The following is a 14,553-nucleotide window of genomic DNA, read 5'->3' as shown; positions in this document are numbered from 1 at the left end:
GTCATCAAAAAAATCCCCTGCCCCCCCAAAAAAGTCCAAGCCCAGATGTCTTCAACGGGAAATTCTACCAAACATTCAGATAAGAGCTGACACCAGTTCTACTCGAACTCTTTCAAAACATATTAAAGGAAGGAATACTCCCCAACTCATTCTATGAAGCCATCAACACCCTGATACCAAAACCAAGTAGACACCACACACACACACGCAAAATTACAGACCAGTGTTCCTCATGAATATAGATGTAAAAATTTTCAACAAAATTCTAACCAGTGAAATTCAAAAGCATATATATAAAAAAAAATACATCATGATCAGGTGGGATTCATACCAGGAATACAAGGATGGTTCATTGTTAGAAAATCAATTAATGTAATTCACCACATAAATAAAACAATGAATAAGTATCACACAATCATCTAAATCAACCCAAAAAAGGCATTTCATAAATCCAATACCCTTTCCTGATAAAAACTCTCAGAAAATAGGAGTAGAAGGGAAATTCCTCAGCATAACTAAGGGTATATATGCAGAACCAACAGTCAACATTATTCTCAATGAAGAAAGACTGAGAGCCTTCCTCCTGATAACAAGCACATGACAAGGATGCCTACTATCACTGCTTCTATTTGATATTGTACTGGAAGTCCTAGCCAGAGCAATAAGACAAAAAAGAGAAGTAAAAAGTATCCAAATTGGAAAAGAAGAAGTAAAACTATCTTTAAGCACAGATATGATTTTTTTACACAGAGAATCCATCCCAGAGATTACACAAGAAAACTACTGGATCTAATAGAAGGTTTCAGCAAAGTGGCAGGGTACAAGATCACTACACAAAAATCAGTTGGATTCTTCTACACTAACAAGGAGAACTCCAAAAAGAAAACAATAATAATAATAAAATACCATTTACAATACCCATCCCAAAAGGATGAAATACCTAGGAATAAACCTAACCAGGAATGTAAAAGACATATACAATGAAAACTATAAAACATTACTGCAAGATACAGGATGGATTTTTTTTGTTTTCCGGAATAATGAAACAGGATCCTTACCTAACATCATCCACAAAAATTATCTCAAAATGGATCAAAAACCTGTGTTAAAGCCAAAGCCATAAAGATCCTGGAAGATAATATGGGGACAAAATTATTTTTTCTCAGTAGTAGATTACCAAACACAGCTACAAATGCATGAACAACAGAAGACCTGTTAGATAACTTGGACCTAGTAAAAACTGAATACTACTTAAGCTCATCAAGAAGCACTGGTGGCACAGTGGTTAAGGGCTTGACTACTAACAAAAAGGTTGACAGTTTGAGTCTACCGACCACTCCTCAGAAATTCTGTGGGGCAGGTCTACTCTGCTCTATAGGGTTGCTATGAGTCAGAATCGAATCGACGGTAACAGATTTTGTTTTGGTTTTTAAACTCATCAGAAAACTTTATCAAAAGAGTAAAAAGAGAACCTATAGATTGGGGAAAAATCTTTCAGAATATTTATCTGATAAGGGTATAATCTCTAAGACATATAGAAAACGTCAACCACTCAACAACAAAAAAACAGATAACCCAATTAAAAAATGGGCAAATGACATGAACAAACACTTCACCAAAGGTGACGTTCATATGGTCAAAAAACACATGGAAAGATGCTTGCAATCATTAGCTATCACAAGGACGCAAATCAAACTATGAGGAGATACCATCTCACCCCTGTGAAAATGGCACTGATGAAAAAAATAGAAAACAACAAATGCTGGTAAGGTTGCAGGGAGATTGGAACCCTGCTCCACTACTGGTAGAATTGTAAATTGGTTCAACCATTATGGAAAACATTATGACATTTCCTCAAAAAATGATATTAGCCTTTTGTATATTTTCTTTGGATAAATATCTATTTAGATCATTTTCCTCTTTTTAAGTTGGTTATCCTTTTATTATTGAGTTGTGAAAGTTCTTTTCATATCGGTCCCTTATAAGATATATTATTTGCAAAAGTATTTCCCTATTCTGTGGGTTGTCTTTTCATTTTCTTTATGGTATCCTTTGAAGTATGTAAGTTTTTAATTTTGAAGAAGTCCAATTTATCTAATGCTTTTAGTATCATATCAAAGAAGCCATTGCCTGATCCAAGGTCACAAAGATACAAACCTATGTTTTCTTCTAGGGGTTTTATCACTTGACCTTAAATGTAAGGGTTTATTTCTGGACTCTCAATTTCACTCCACTGATCTAATGTCTATCTTTTCAAGAATACTGCATACCAGTACTACACTGTCTTGATTACTGCAGCTGTGTTATATGCTTTGATATTGGAAAACCCTAGAGAACTAAAACTACTGACATGAACAGATATATGCACACCTGTGTACGTTGCCACCACTCGTCTGTCAGTTTGTGGCACTGTGTGTGGCTTATGTGTTGCTGTGATGCTAGAAGCTATGCTACCAGTATTTCAAATATCAGCAGGGTCACCCATGGTGGACAGGTTTCAACAGAGCTTCCAGACTAAGAAAAACTAGGAAGAAGGACTTGGAGCTTTACTTCTAAAAAAATTGACCATTTTAAACTTTATGAATGTAGAAAAGTTGTGCATCAGGGTAGTAATATCTCAACATACTTGTTCAATCTGTCTGCTGAGCAAATAATCCAAGAAACTGTGCTATGTGTAGGAAAACACAGTATCAGGACTGGAGGAAGACTCATTAACAACCTGCATTATGCAGATGATACAACCTTGCTCACTGGAATCGAAGAGTACTTGAAGTGCTTAACCAATGAAGATCAAAGACCACAGCCTTCAGTATGGATTACACCACAACAAAGAGACAACAAAAATCCTTACAACTAGACCAATAAGCAACATCATGATAAACGGAGAAAAGACTGAAGTTGTCAAGGATTTCATTTTACCTGGAACCACAATCAACACCCATGGAAGCAGCAGTCAAGAAATCAAACAACATTGTACAAATCTTCTCCAAAAGACCTCTTTGAGGTGTTAAAAAAACAAAAACAAAAATGCTACTTTAAGGACCAAGATGTGTCTGACCCAAGTCATGGTGTTTTCAGTTGCCTCATATGCATGCAAAAGCTGGACAATGAATAAGGAAGACGAAAGAAGAACTGATACCTTTGAATTACAGTGTTGGTGAAGAATATTGAACATACCATGAACTGTCAGAAAAATGAACAAATTTGCATTGGAAGAAGTAGAGCCAGAATGTTCCTTAGAAGTGAGGATGGCAAAACTTCATTTCAAGTATTTTGGACATGTTATCAGGAGGGAGCAGTCCCTGAGAAGGACTTCATGCTTGGTAAAGTCAGAGAAAAAAAGGAAGACCATCAACCAGATGAACTGACACAGTGGCTACAACAATGGGCTCAAACATAGCAAGGATTGTGACAATAGCAAAAGACTGGGCAGTGTTTTCTTCTGTTGTGCATATGGTCACTATGAGTTGGAACTAACTCGACAGCACCTAACAACAACAACAAATGTTCATTGCAGCATTATTCACAATAGCGAAAAGAGGGAAACAGCCTAATTGTCTATCAAAAGAGGAATGGATAAACAAATTGTGGTACATACACACAATGGGATACTGAGCAGCCGTAAACAGTAATAATGTGTTCTCAAAATATACTATAACACAGATGAATCTGGGGAACATTATGTTGAGTGAAATAAGTCAATCACAAAAGGACAAACACTGTATGATCTCACCATTATAAAAAGATAAGAAAAGGTATACATACAGAAAGAAGCATATTTTGGCAGTTACCAGGGATGGGAGGGAAAGGGGATCACTTTCTAGATAGTACCATAACCTGCTGCCATGGAGTTGATTCTAACTCATACATAGCGACCCTGTAAGACAGAGCAGGACTGCCCCATAGGGTTTCCAAGGAGCAGCTGGAGGATTTAAACTGCCAGCCTTTTGGTTAGCAGTAGATAGTAGACACTTGTTATTCCTGGTGATGGAAAGGACAATATCCAATACGGGGGAAGGCAGCACAACTTGACCAAGTTATATTAAGGCCCTAAGAAGTACACGAGAATAAGGGATGATTTTGGTAAAAGACGCAACACATACAATTTCACAACAACAGTAATAACAACCAAAATATATGTGTGTGTTTACGTAACCCAAAAGCCAAATCGGTTGCTGTTGAGTTAATTCTGACTCGTGCTGTTGTTGTTGTTATGTGCCGTCGAATCATTTCTCACTGATAGCAACCCCGTGTACAACAGAAGAAAACACTGCCCAGTCCTGCATCATCTTCACAGTCATTGTTATGCTTGAGCCCACTGTGGCAGCCACTGTGTCAGTCCATCTCATTGAGGGTCTTCCTCTTTTTTGCTGACCTACTTTACCAAGCATGATGTCCTTCTCCAGGGTTGATCCCTCCTGATAACATATCCAAAGTATGTGAGATGAAGTCTCGCCATCCTTGCTTCTAAGAAGCATCCTGGCTGTACTTCCTTCAAGACAGATTTGCTCATTCTTTTGGCAGCCCATGTTATACTCAATGTTCCTCACCAACACCACAATTCAAAGGTGTCAACTTTTCTCTGGTTTTCCTTATTCATTGCCCAGCTTTCATATGCATATGAAGCAATTGAAAAAACCATGGCTTGAGTCAGGTGCATCTTGGTGTTCAAGGTGACATCTTCGCTTTTGAACACTTTAAAGAGGTCTTTTGCAGCAAGTTTGCTCAATGCAATGTGCCTATTGATGTCTTGACTGCTGCTTCCATGGGTGTTGATTGTGGATTCAAGCAAAATGAAATCCTTAACAAATTCTTGACAACTGTTTATCATGATGTTGCTTATTGATCCAGTTATGAGGATTTTTGTTTTCTTTATGTCAAGGTGTAATCCATACTGAAGGCTGTGGTCTTTGATCTTCATCAGTAAGTGCTTCAAGTCCTCTTCAAGTTCAGCAAACAAGTTTATGTCATCTGCATATCGCAGGTTGTTAATGAGTCTTCCTCCAATCCTGATGCCCTGTTCTTCATATAGTCCAGCTTCTTGGATTATTTGCTCAGCATACAGATTGAATAGGTATGGTGAAAGAATACAACCCTGGTGCACACCTTTCCTGACTTTAAACCAATCAGTATCCCCTTGTTCTGTCCGAACAACTGACTTTTGATCTATGGAAAGCTTCCTCAGGAGCATAACACCGGTTGTTAATGAGTCTTCCGCTAATCCTGATGCTCCTTTCTTCTTCATATAGTTCAACTTCTTGGATTATTTGCGACCCTGTAGAACAGAGTAGAACTGCCCCACAGGGTTTCCTTGGAGCCGCTGGTTGAATTAAACCCGCCAACCTTTTGGTTAGTACCCGAGCTCTTAACCACTTTACCATCAGAGCTCATGTAGTTACATAGGTAGAAATGTATGTGTATATGTATATATATATGTACATACGAACATGTAGGTGTGCATGTATATGTGTTTCTGTAGGCAAATATATATACATGTTTGTGTGTGCTACATATATATATATTAATATATAAAATAAAGCACATAGGCAGCACAGTTATGGATACTTCCTAGACTTAACCAAACCCCTCACAGAATTGGGTTACTGGGTTTAAGGGCTTAGGACCATAGTCTCAGGGAACAGCTCAGTTAGTTGGTATAACTTAGTTCATAAAGATAATGTTCTACACTCTAGTTTGGTGAGTAGTGTCTGGGGTCTTAAAAGCTTGTGAGCAGCCATGTAAGCTACAACTGTTGGTCTCTGCACATCTGGAGCAAAATAGAAAGAAGGAAACCAAAGACCAAAAGAAGAAACTAGGCCATAGGACTAATAGTCTACAGGGACCACAGCCTCACCTTCCTTGAGAACAGAAGAACTAGATGATGCTTGGCTACCAATACTGACCATTCCAACCAGGGACACAATAGAAAGACCCAGATAGGATGGGAGAAAAATATAAAACAAAATTCAATTTCCTAAAAAAGACCAGAGTTACTGGACTGGTAGATGCTAGAGGAACCCCCAAGACTATCGCCCTGGGGTACCCTTTAAATTTGGAACTCAGACCACTCGCAGTGGTTACCCACCAGCCAAAAAGACAGAGTGGCTCATAAAATAAATAATATCACTCAAAAGTACTGTGCTCCTCTAAACAACCATCTAAATGAGGCCTAAAGGTCAACATTTACTGTAGACCGAAGATAAGAAGGTAAGGGGGGACAAGGAAGCTAGGTTAATAGAAAAGAACAACCAGAATGGAAATAATGAGAATGCTGACGTATTGTGAAAAATGTAACCAATGTCACTGGATAATATGTATACAAATTGTTAAAGGAGAACCTAATTTGGTATGTAAATTTTCTCTAAAAACACAGTAAAATGCTGAAAAAAATAACTAAATCTATCAGATCTCAACTATATGTTATCATTAACAGTAGTCCATGCTTAAACTCCCATTTCCTCTCCATTTGCTTATTGCAGCTCAACCCAGATACTCAGCATACTGGTAAGTAGAGTCCGCAGTAGGTTTGAATACTGGTTCCTTGGCTCACCAGGTAGATGAACTTGGGCAAATTAATTAAGTTATTCGTATCACAATATTCTCGTCTGTAATATGAGGAAAATAATACATTCAGTTAATACACAGAAAAGTCCATGAAACAGTGAGTGTTAGCTCTAGCTTAGCACTAACTACTATAAAAGTCAGGTTTCCCTGTCCGCTTCCTAAAGCAAATTATCAAAGGAGTAATATTGGGAGATTAAAAAATAAAGTGAAAGAGACCTGCATGACAACAGTCTGACTTTCTTTTCTTTGCAAGGAAGCTGGGGCTCATCTACCTGCACCAAGCTTAGTATCTGTGACTTACTACAGGTTGTTCATCTTAGGTTCCCTCTATCTGATGTCTACCTGCAGATGGGACTTCTGTGCTTTTAGGAAGAGAAAGGGAGTCAGGGAGTCAGGCAGCCAGGCACACACACATGCACATGCTCACACACACACAAACACATGCCACAAAAATACACATAGACACACGTGAGAGAGGGAAAGATGGTTAAAGAAGAAACAAGTTATTGCTAGTGAGAACGATTTCATCCCTTTGAGTATTTTACCTGATAGTTAACAGATTAGTCTCTAATACATAAAATAAATCAATTAGGTCTGTAGCTTACTTTCACTATTTGTAAACACATTGGTTGTTTGTTCACACATCCAGATTTAATAGTCTAAAGTGTTAGAAAGTATAAAGTAACAGCCAAGTCTTAGCAAAAACAGTTCCCAGCTCACTTGTCCTTTTGTAAATATTCGTTAATCACCCATCGCACACTCTAAGCCTCCTTCTTCCTTCCTTTCTCCTCTGCCACTGTTACTCCTTCTCTTTATCCTTCCATACCAAACAAAGCTTCTAGCCGGGGGGAAAATTAACAGATATAAATGTGCCGGTATCTATTTCTTCAAGTTGCTGTTTGAGTTTGGTTTAAGCATGAATCAGAAATATGAGGCTGGCAAAGAGTTAAAGAGTGAATTCTGTATGCAGTGGGCTCCTATGAAGTCACTGATTAATATAATTAAAAGCCTAAGTTAATTGCATTCCTTTCCATTAGCTTTCACTGTATACCTACCTCCCAAGGACCTGCCTACCCATCTTCATGGGGCTCCAGTCCCACGTTTATTCAAGAGAGATGCCTGCTCTCAAAAGTGAACCTTTCATCAATCCCCTATTAATTAGCTAAATGCCGCATTAGATTATGCATCCGTGCCTGCCAGCTAGGTGGTAGCATCAGGCGAGCAGAGCTCATGATCTTCTTGGCTCATCCTCCAGCCTGGTCATTGGTATTCCAGGACAAGTCAGCTTACTGTAATTTGAAATTGGTCTGCCGTCCCATTAGGAATCTGCCCGATCAATACCAAGTGAATTAGAGTTTCAGTGATCTGATTAACTCCCATTATTTTCTACCCGGGCTGATTTAGAATGCATGATGAGACAATATTCCAGTTTCTTTGCTTTATCCCAGTTTAAGTGAAATATAGACATCTGAGGAAGCAGTGCCTGTGCATTTGATGTGACTCGGCTGTAATAAAGTCAAACACCATGAGTATCTCCCTCATCAAGACAGCCCTGAGTGGTTGAGGGCTGCCTTCCGCACAACGTGTAGGAGTGGTGAGTGGCAAGGAGGAGAAACAGGTGGGACCTCTGCCTGCTAATCTCTCCTCTTTTTTGCTCTATTGTCTGAAGAGGCTCATATAAGGCTTTTAACAGGGTGGTTTAGTTATTTGTCATATGATCAACATTAGCAGCTTTGTGACTGTAGTACAGGGTCATGTGGTTGGAAGGCAGACTATAATTCTCTCCCAAAGGCACAAGAGGTTCATGACAATAGAGTCACCAAATGTTGTATTGTGATGACTGAAAGCAGGCATTGTAGCCAGTCAGGCCAAGTGCTGCCCTGGGAAAAATGCTTGTGCCCTCGGGGAGTGAATTTGGCCCCCGATGCATCAAGGCTGTTTTCCGAATTGGCCCAGGGTTGCAGAGTAATCTGAATGGGCCTCTCAATAAATCAGTGTCTGGCTCCAAGAGGCTCCACATGCAAACAAGCAGAAAAGAGAGTCATCTGAAATAATGTAAGTGATGCCATTATGTCCTTTAAAAATGCAGTTGTATCATATGTTTGATTTTGATTGGCCAAGCATTGCCTGGTAGAGGTTCTTAATCTATTTTTTTTTTTTTAAGATGGAGGATTTGTAATAGGTTTAACAATTGCTTTGATGTTGCCCAAATGCTTTTAAAAAAATAAAATCAATGTGTTTTTCAAGTATGCCCGAGCCATTATTTAATATAGCATGATTCCCCCCTCCCCAGTAGGTGATCCAAGAAAGATTCATCCAGGCTTATATATAATCATAAATGATAACTCATTAATATGGTCTAAATAAGTATCATCTCAACTTTTTTTGAACAATTATTTAGGAATTTAGAATATTCTGTGTGTATGGATCAAGACATTTTGTTAGAGATAATATAATGTGATCAGTTAGTGTTGTTGTTAGGAGCCCTTGAGTTGGCTCCTATGTATAACAGAAAGAAATGTTCCCCGGTCTTATGCTATCCTCACAATAGTAGGCATGTTTGAGCCCATTGTTGCGCCACTGTGTCAATCCATCTCGTTGAGCATCTTCCTCTTTTGTGCTGACCCTCAACTTTACCAAGCATGTTGCTCTCCCAGGATTGGTCCTTCCTTGTAATGTGCCCAAAATAAGGGAAATGAAATCTTTCCATTCTCGCTTCTTAAGGAGAACTTTGGCCGCTTCCTCCAAGACAGATTGGTTCCTTCTTCTGGCAGTCTGTGGTACATTCGATGTTCTTTACCAACACCATAATTCAAAGGCATCAATTCTTCTTCAGTCTTCCTTATTCATTGTCCAGCTTTCTCATGCACATGAGGAGATTGAAAATAACATGGATTGAGTCAGTTGCACCTGAGCCATCAAAGTAACGTTTTTGCTTTTTAAGATTTTAAAGAAGTCTTTACAGTGGATTTGCCAAATGCAATATGTCATTTGATTTCTTGACTGCTGCTCCCATGGGCATTGATTGTTAATCCAAGTAAAATGAAATCCTTGACAATGTCAATATTTTCTCTAATTATCATGATATTGCTCATTGGAACAGTTGTCAGGATTTTTTTTTTTTTATCTTGAGGTACAATCCATACTGAAGGCTGTAGTCTTTAATCTTCATCAGTAAGTGCTTCAAGTCCTCTTTACTTTCAGCAAGAAGCTTGTCATCTGCATATCGCAGGTTGTTAATGAGTCTTTCCCCAAATCTGATGCCCCATTCTTCATACAGTTCAGCTTCTCAGATTATTTGCTCAGCATACAGATTGAATTAGTATGGTGAAAGGCTACAACCCTGACACACACCTTTTCCAATTTTAAACCACACAGTATTCTCTTGTTCTGTTCAAAAGACTGCCTCTTTTTATATTGTATTTTTGTTGTTGAAATATAGACAGCAGTACACACACCAGTTCAACAATTTCTACATGTACATTTCAGTGATGCTGATTACATTCTTCAAGTTGTGCAACCGTTATAACCCTCCTTTTCCAAGTTGTTCCTCTCTCATTAACATAAGCTCACTGCTCCCTGAGTTTTCTATCTAATCTTTGTAGTTACTGTTGTCAGTTTGATTCCATATATATAGATCTTAAAAGAGCACAATGCTCAAGGCAGACATTCTTTACTAGGTAAGCTAAGATATTGTTTGGTTTTAAGAAGTCTTCAGGGAATATTTTTGGTTTAAGACTTAAGATTTAAAGATTATATCACAGCAAGAGACTGCCTCTTGATCTATGCATAAGTTCCTCATAAGTATCATTAGAAGTTCTGGAGTTCTCATTCTTCACGATGTTATCCATAATTTGTTATGATCCACACAGTCAAAGGCCTTTGCATACTCAATAAAACCCAGGTACACATCTTTCTGGTGTTCTCTACTTTCAGCCAAGATCCATCTGACATTGCAATGTCACTCATTCCACATCCTCTTCTGAATCTGGCTTGAATTTTCTGGCAGTTCCTTGTGGATTTACGGCTGCAACTGTTTTTGAATTATCTTCAGCAAAATTTTGCTTACATGTGATATTATTGATGGAAACCCTGATGTTGCAGTGGTTAAGAGCTATGGCAGCTAGCCAAAATGTCAGCAGTTCGAATCCAGCAGGAGCTCCTTGGAAATTCTATGAGGCAGTTCTACTCTGTCGTATAGGGTTGGAATCGGCTCGATGGCAGTGAGTTTGGTTTCGGTTTTTGATGTTATTGATACTGTTTGATAATTTCAGCATTCTACTGTATCACCTTTCTTTGGAATGGGCACAAATATGTGTCTCTTCCAGCAGGTTGGCCAGGTAACCGTCCTCCAAATTTCTTGGCATAGACAAGTAAACAATTCTATCATTGCATCTCTGCTTTGACGGATCTCAGTTAGCATTCCTTCAATTCCTGGGGCCTTGTTTTTCACCAATGCCTTCAGTGCAGCTTGGACTTCTTCCTTCAGTACTGTAGGTTCTTGATGATGTACTACCTCCTGAAATGGTTGAACGTCAGACAGTTCTTTTTGGTACAGTGATTCTGTTTATTCCTTCCATCTTCTTTTGATGCTTTCTGCATCACTCAATTTTTTGCCCATAGAATGCTTCAGTATTGCAATTTGAGACTTGAATTTTTTTTTCATTTTCTTCAGCTTGAGAAATACCAAGCATGTTCTTTTCTTTTGGTTTTCTGACTCCAGATCTTTGCACAATTCTTTACAATACTTTGTCTTATCAAGCCCCATTTTGAAATATCCTGTCCAGCTCTTTTACTTCATCATTTCTTCCATTTGGTTTAGCTACTCCGAGCTCAAGAGCAAGTTTCAAATTCTCTTCTGACATTCACTTTGGTCTTTTCTTTTTTTCCTGTCTTTTAAATGGCCTTTTGTTTTCTTCATGTGTATGTCCTTGATGTCATTCCACAACTTTTCTGGTCTTTTGTCATTAGCCTTCAATGTGTCAAATCTAGTCTTGAGATTGTCCCTAAATTCAGGCAGGATGTATTTAAGGTTGCACTTTGGCTCTCATGAACTATTCATACAAGTATGTGGACTGAAAGTATAAGTGTTTAGGAGTGGAGTAGCTAGGCATTGACAAAAGCTAACTTGGTGAGAAGTTTGTCAGCCTAAAGTTTTATGAATTTCATTGCTATCTTATAATATTGATCATGACTCAACTGAAAATATTTTAGTATCTTGTGTGTTTTCTCTCCAAATTATAATGCCTACAAGCTAATTAGAACAAAATTATAAAGGATTTACAAACAGAAACATAATTTGAAGTATCCCAGTGCAAAATAGAGGTTGCTTGAGTTTGAACCTTGCTATTTGCAGATAGGTTAATTTATTTGTCTCTTACTTTTTTTTTTTTTACACAAAATGAGGCTGGTACTGTATGCATTATAAGATTGTTTTTGGATTAAATACTATAATATATGTAGAGCATTAGTGCATAATAAGTGCTCAATATTTGCTAGGTCTTCTTTTTCCCCAAGTATTCACAGACTCTGTGATAACATTTTTCTTGTCAATCTACTTTAAAATGACCCATTTTATGTTTTTTTTTAAATAATTTTTATTGTGCTTTAAGTGAAAGTTTACAAATCAAGTCAGTCTGTCACATATAAGCTTATCTACACCTTACTACATACTCCCATTTACTCTCCCCCTAATGAGTCAGCCCACTCCCTCCGTCCAGTCTCTCCTTTTGTGACCATTTTGCCAGTTTCTAACCCTCTCTACCCTCCCATCTCTGCTCCAGACAGGAGATGCCAACACAGTCTCAAGTGTCCACCTGATACAAGTACCTCACTCTTCATCAGCATCTCTCTCCAACCCATTGTCCAGTCCCTTCCATATCTGATGAGTTGTCTTCGGGAATGGTTCCTGAAATGACCCATTTTAAAATCTCAAATTGAAAACAAAAAGAAGTCTCAAGACAAATTTGTTGTGTCAGACATTTTTATGCATATGATACCAATGGAAGATTACTGGAATATTGCCAGTCCTCTGAAATACCTCAAATTTCTCATCTAGGAAAAATTGAAGTTGCATAAAGATATGATTCTAACTATGTCCAGAAGCAGAACAATCAAATGCTCTGCTTGATTATGAACAGAAAGCTAATTCAGAACCTCTCTGGTGGAGGCAAGGACCTGCAGCAGGGCTCAGATTCTAGGGGGTCGTCAGGAGTGTGTTCTGCTATGCCATAGTTTCAGATCTTCACCAAGTTGATCAATCCCCATCTTTTGAACATAGAAACATATATTCTGACAATAATTCCACTCCCATTTTTGATTTTGATCTATGTTTCTGTTCATAGATTGAAGTCGAACATTCTTCCATTGCACTTCTAGTCAATTAAAACTCTCAAACTTTTTTCACATTTACATCTATTCTTCTTTTGTGATTATTTTGTAACGTGTAAAACATAACATTTTCCCCCCAAAAATGTTATTGTGTTGATTTAAGCCTATCATTTCAATGTATTATCATTCTGATTTTTGAATATTTATTGCATTATACACACAATTATTTTCCTAGCTTAGTGTTCTTTAGTCACTGATAGAACATGGCACAAAATGGCACTAACACCCATACTGATTTCAATCTCTAAACACACTTGGGCATGGGGGCAGAATAAACTTAAACACCTACTTGTGCTAGCATCCAACCCACTTTTCTTTATACTACTACTTACTATTACTACTACTATTACACTGTGTTACTACTACTACTATAATCCTGGAAGGCTGGTATATACAGATTGCATCAGTGGGCTTTCTAGCTCTCTTAGTTCTAACTGGGTCCAGCCAATGTGTGGCAGGTACTAGATGGAGACAGGAGGGAGGGAGAAGAGAAAAAGCAGGGTACTTGTTTTCCTAGATCCTTCCCTCCTGAATTCCTGTGGATTTGCTGCCTTCCTTGATTCAAGCCCATAGCTTCTATTGGAAGACATTATGTATCTTAAGATTACTGCACGTTTTGTGGGCTAAGAGTCAAAACGTGCAGTTACCTTAAATGTTCTGCTGTTATATTAATATCAATTTATGTCTATTACAAATTACTATTATAGATTTGCTGACTTGTACATAGGCAATGCATAAAAACATACATAAAATTTTATTATCTTTGGATCACTATATATGATGACACCATACTGTTGCATTTTAGTGATAGCCTGAATGTTACTTGAAGATCGACATATAACCCAAATGTCACAATTAAGTTATTAACTGGGTGTTGAAAATACTCATACTTAGCACTTAAATGTTGCTTTTCATCATTAATGTGTATGACAAATAGGAGCTAATCAATGACATAGTAGTGTATTCAATAATGATCTTTTACTGTTGCTTGGCTTATTTCAGTTCAGAGGCCTTTTACTAAGAAGCCCATAAAACTGATGACAAGTTTCAAGTTACTAGACATGATTTATTTGCTTATATCTTTCTGCATCCCCTGTGCTTCCATGACATGATATACTTGACTCTTCACCTGCTGGGCTTTCTACTGGATGGTGATCCCCTAAAAACAGACCCTCTGTCTTCCCAGTGCCTTGTATAAGAGCTGACACCTGGTCGTTGCTGTTGTCAGTTACCTTCGAGCCAGCCCTGACTCATGGAGATCTCATGTATAACAGAACGAAATGCTGTCTCGTCCCGTGCCGTCTTCATGATCATTGCTATGTTTGAGTCCATTGTTGCAGCTATTGTGTCAATCTATCTCACTGAAGGTCTCCCTCGTTTTCATCGATCCTCTACTAAATATGATGTCCTTTTCTAATGATTGGCCTTTTGTAATGATCTGTCCAAAGTAAGCAAGTTGGCGTCTCTCCATCCTTGCTTTTACGGAGCATTCTGGTTCTGTTTTTTCTAAGACTGATTTGTTTGTTCCTCTGGCAATCTACATTATATTCAATGTTCTTCACCAACACCACAATTCGAATGCATCAATTCTTCTACAGT

Source organism: Elephas maximus, chromosome 5 (genome assembly GCF_024166365.1).
Source record: "Elephas maximus indicus isolate mEleMax1 chromosome 5, mEleMax1 primary haplotype, whole genome shotgun sequence".
NCBI classification, from domain to species: Eukaryota; Metazoa; Chordata; class Mammalia; order Proboscidea; family Elephantidae; genus Elephas; species Elephas maximus.
This window is presented reverse-complemented; position numbering follows the sequence as displayed.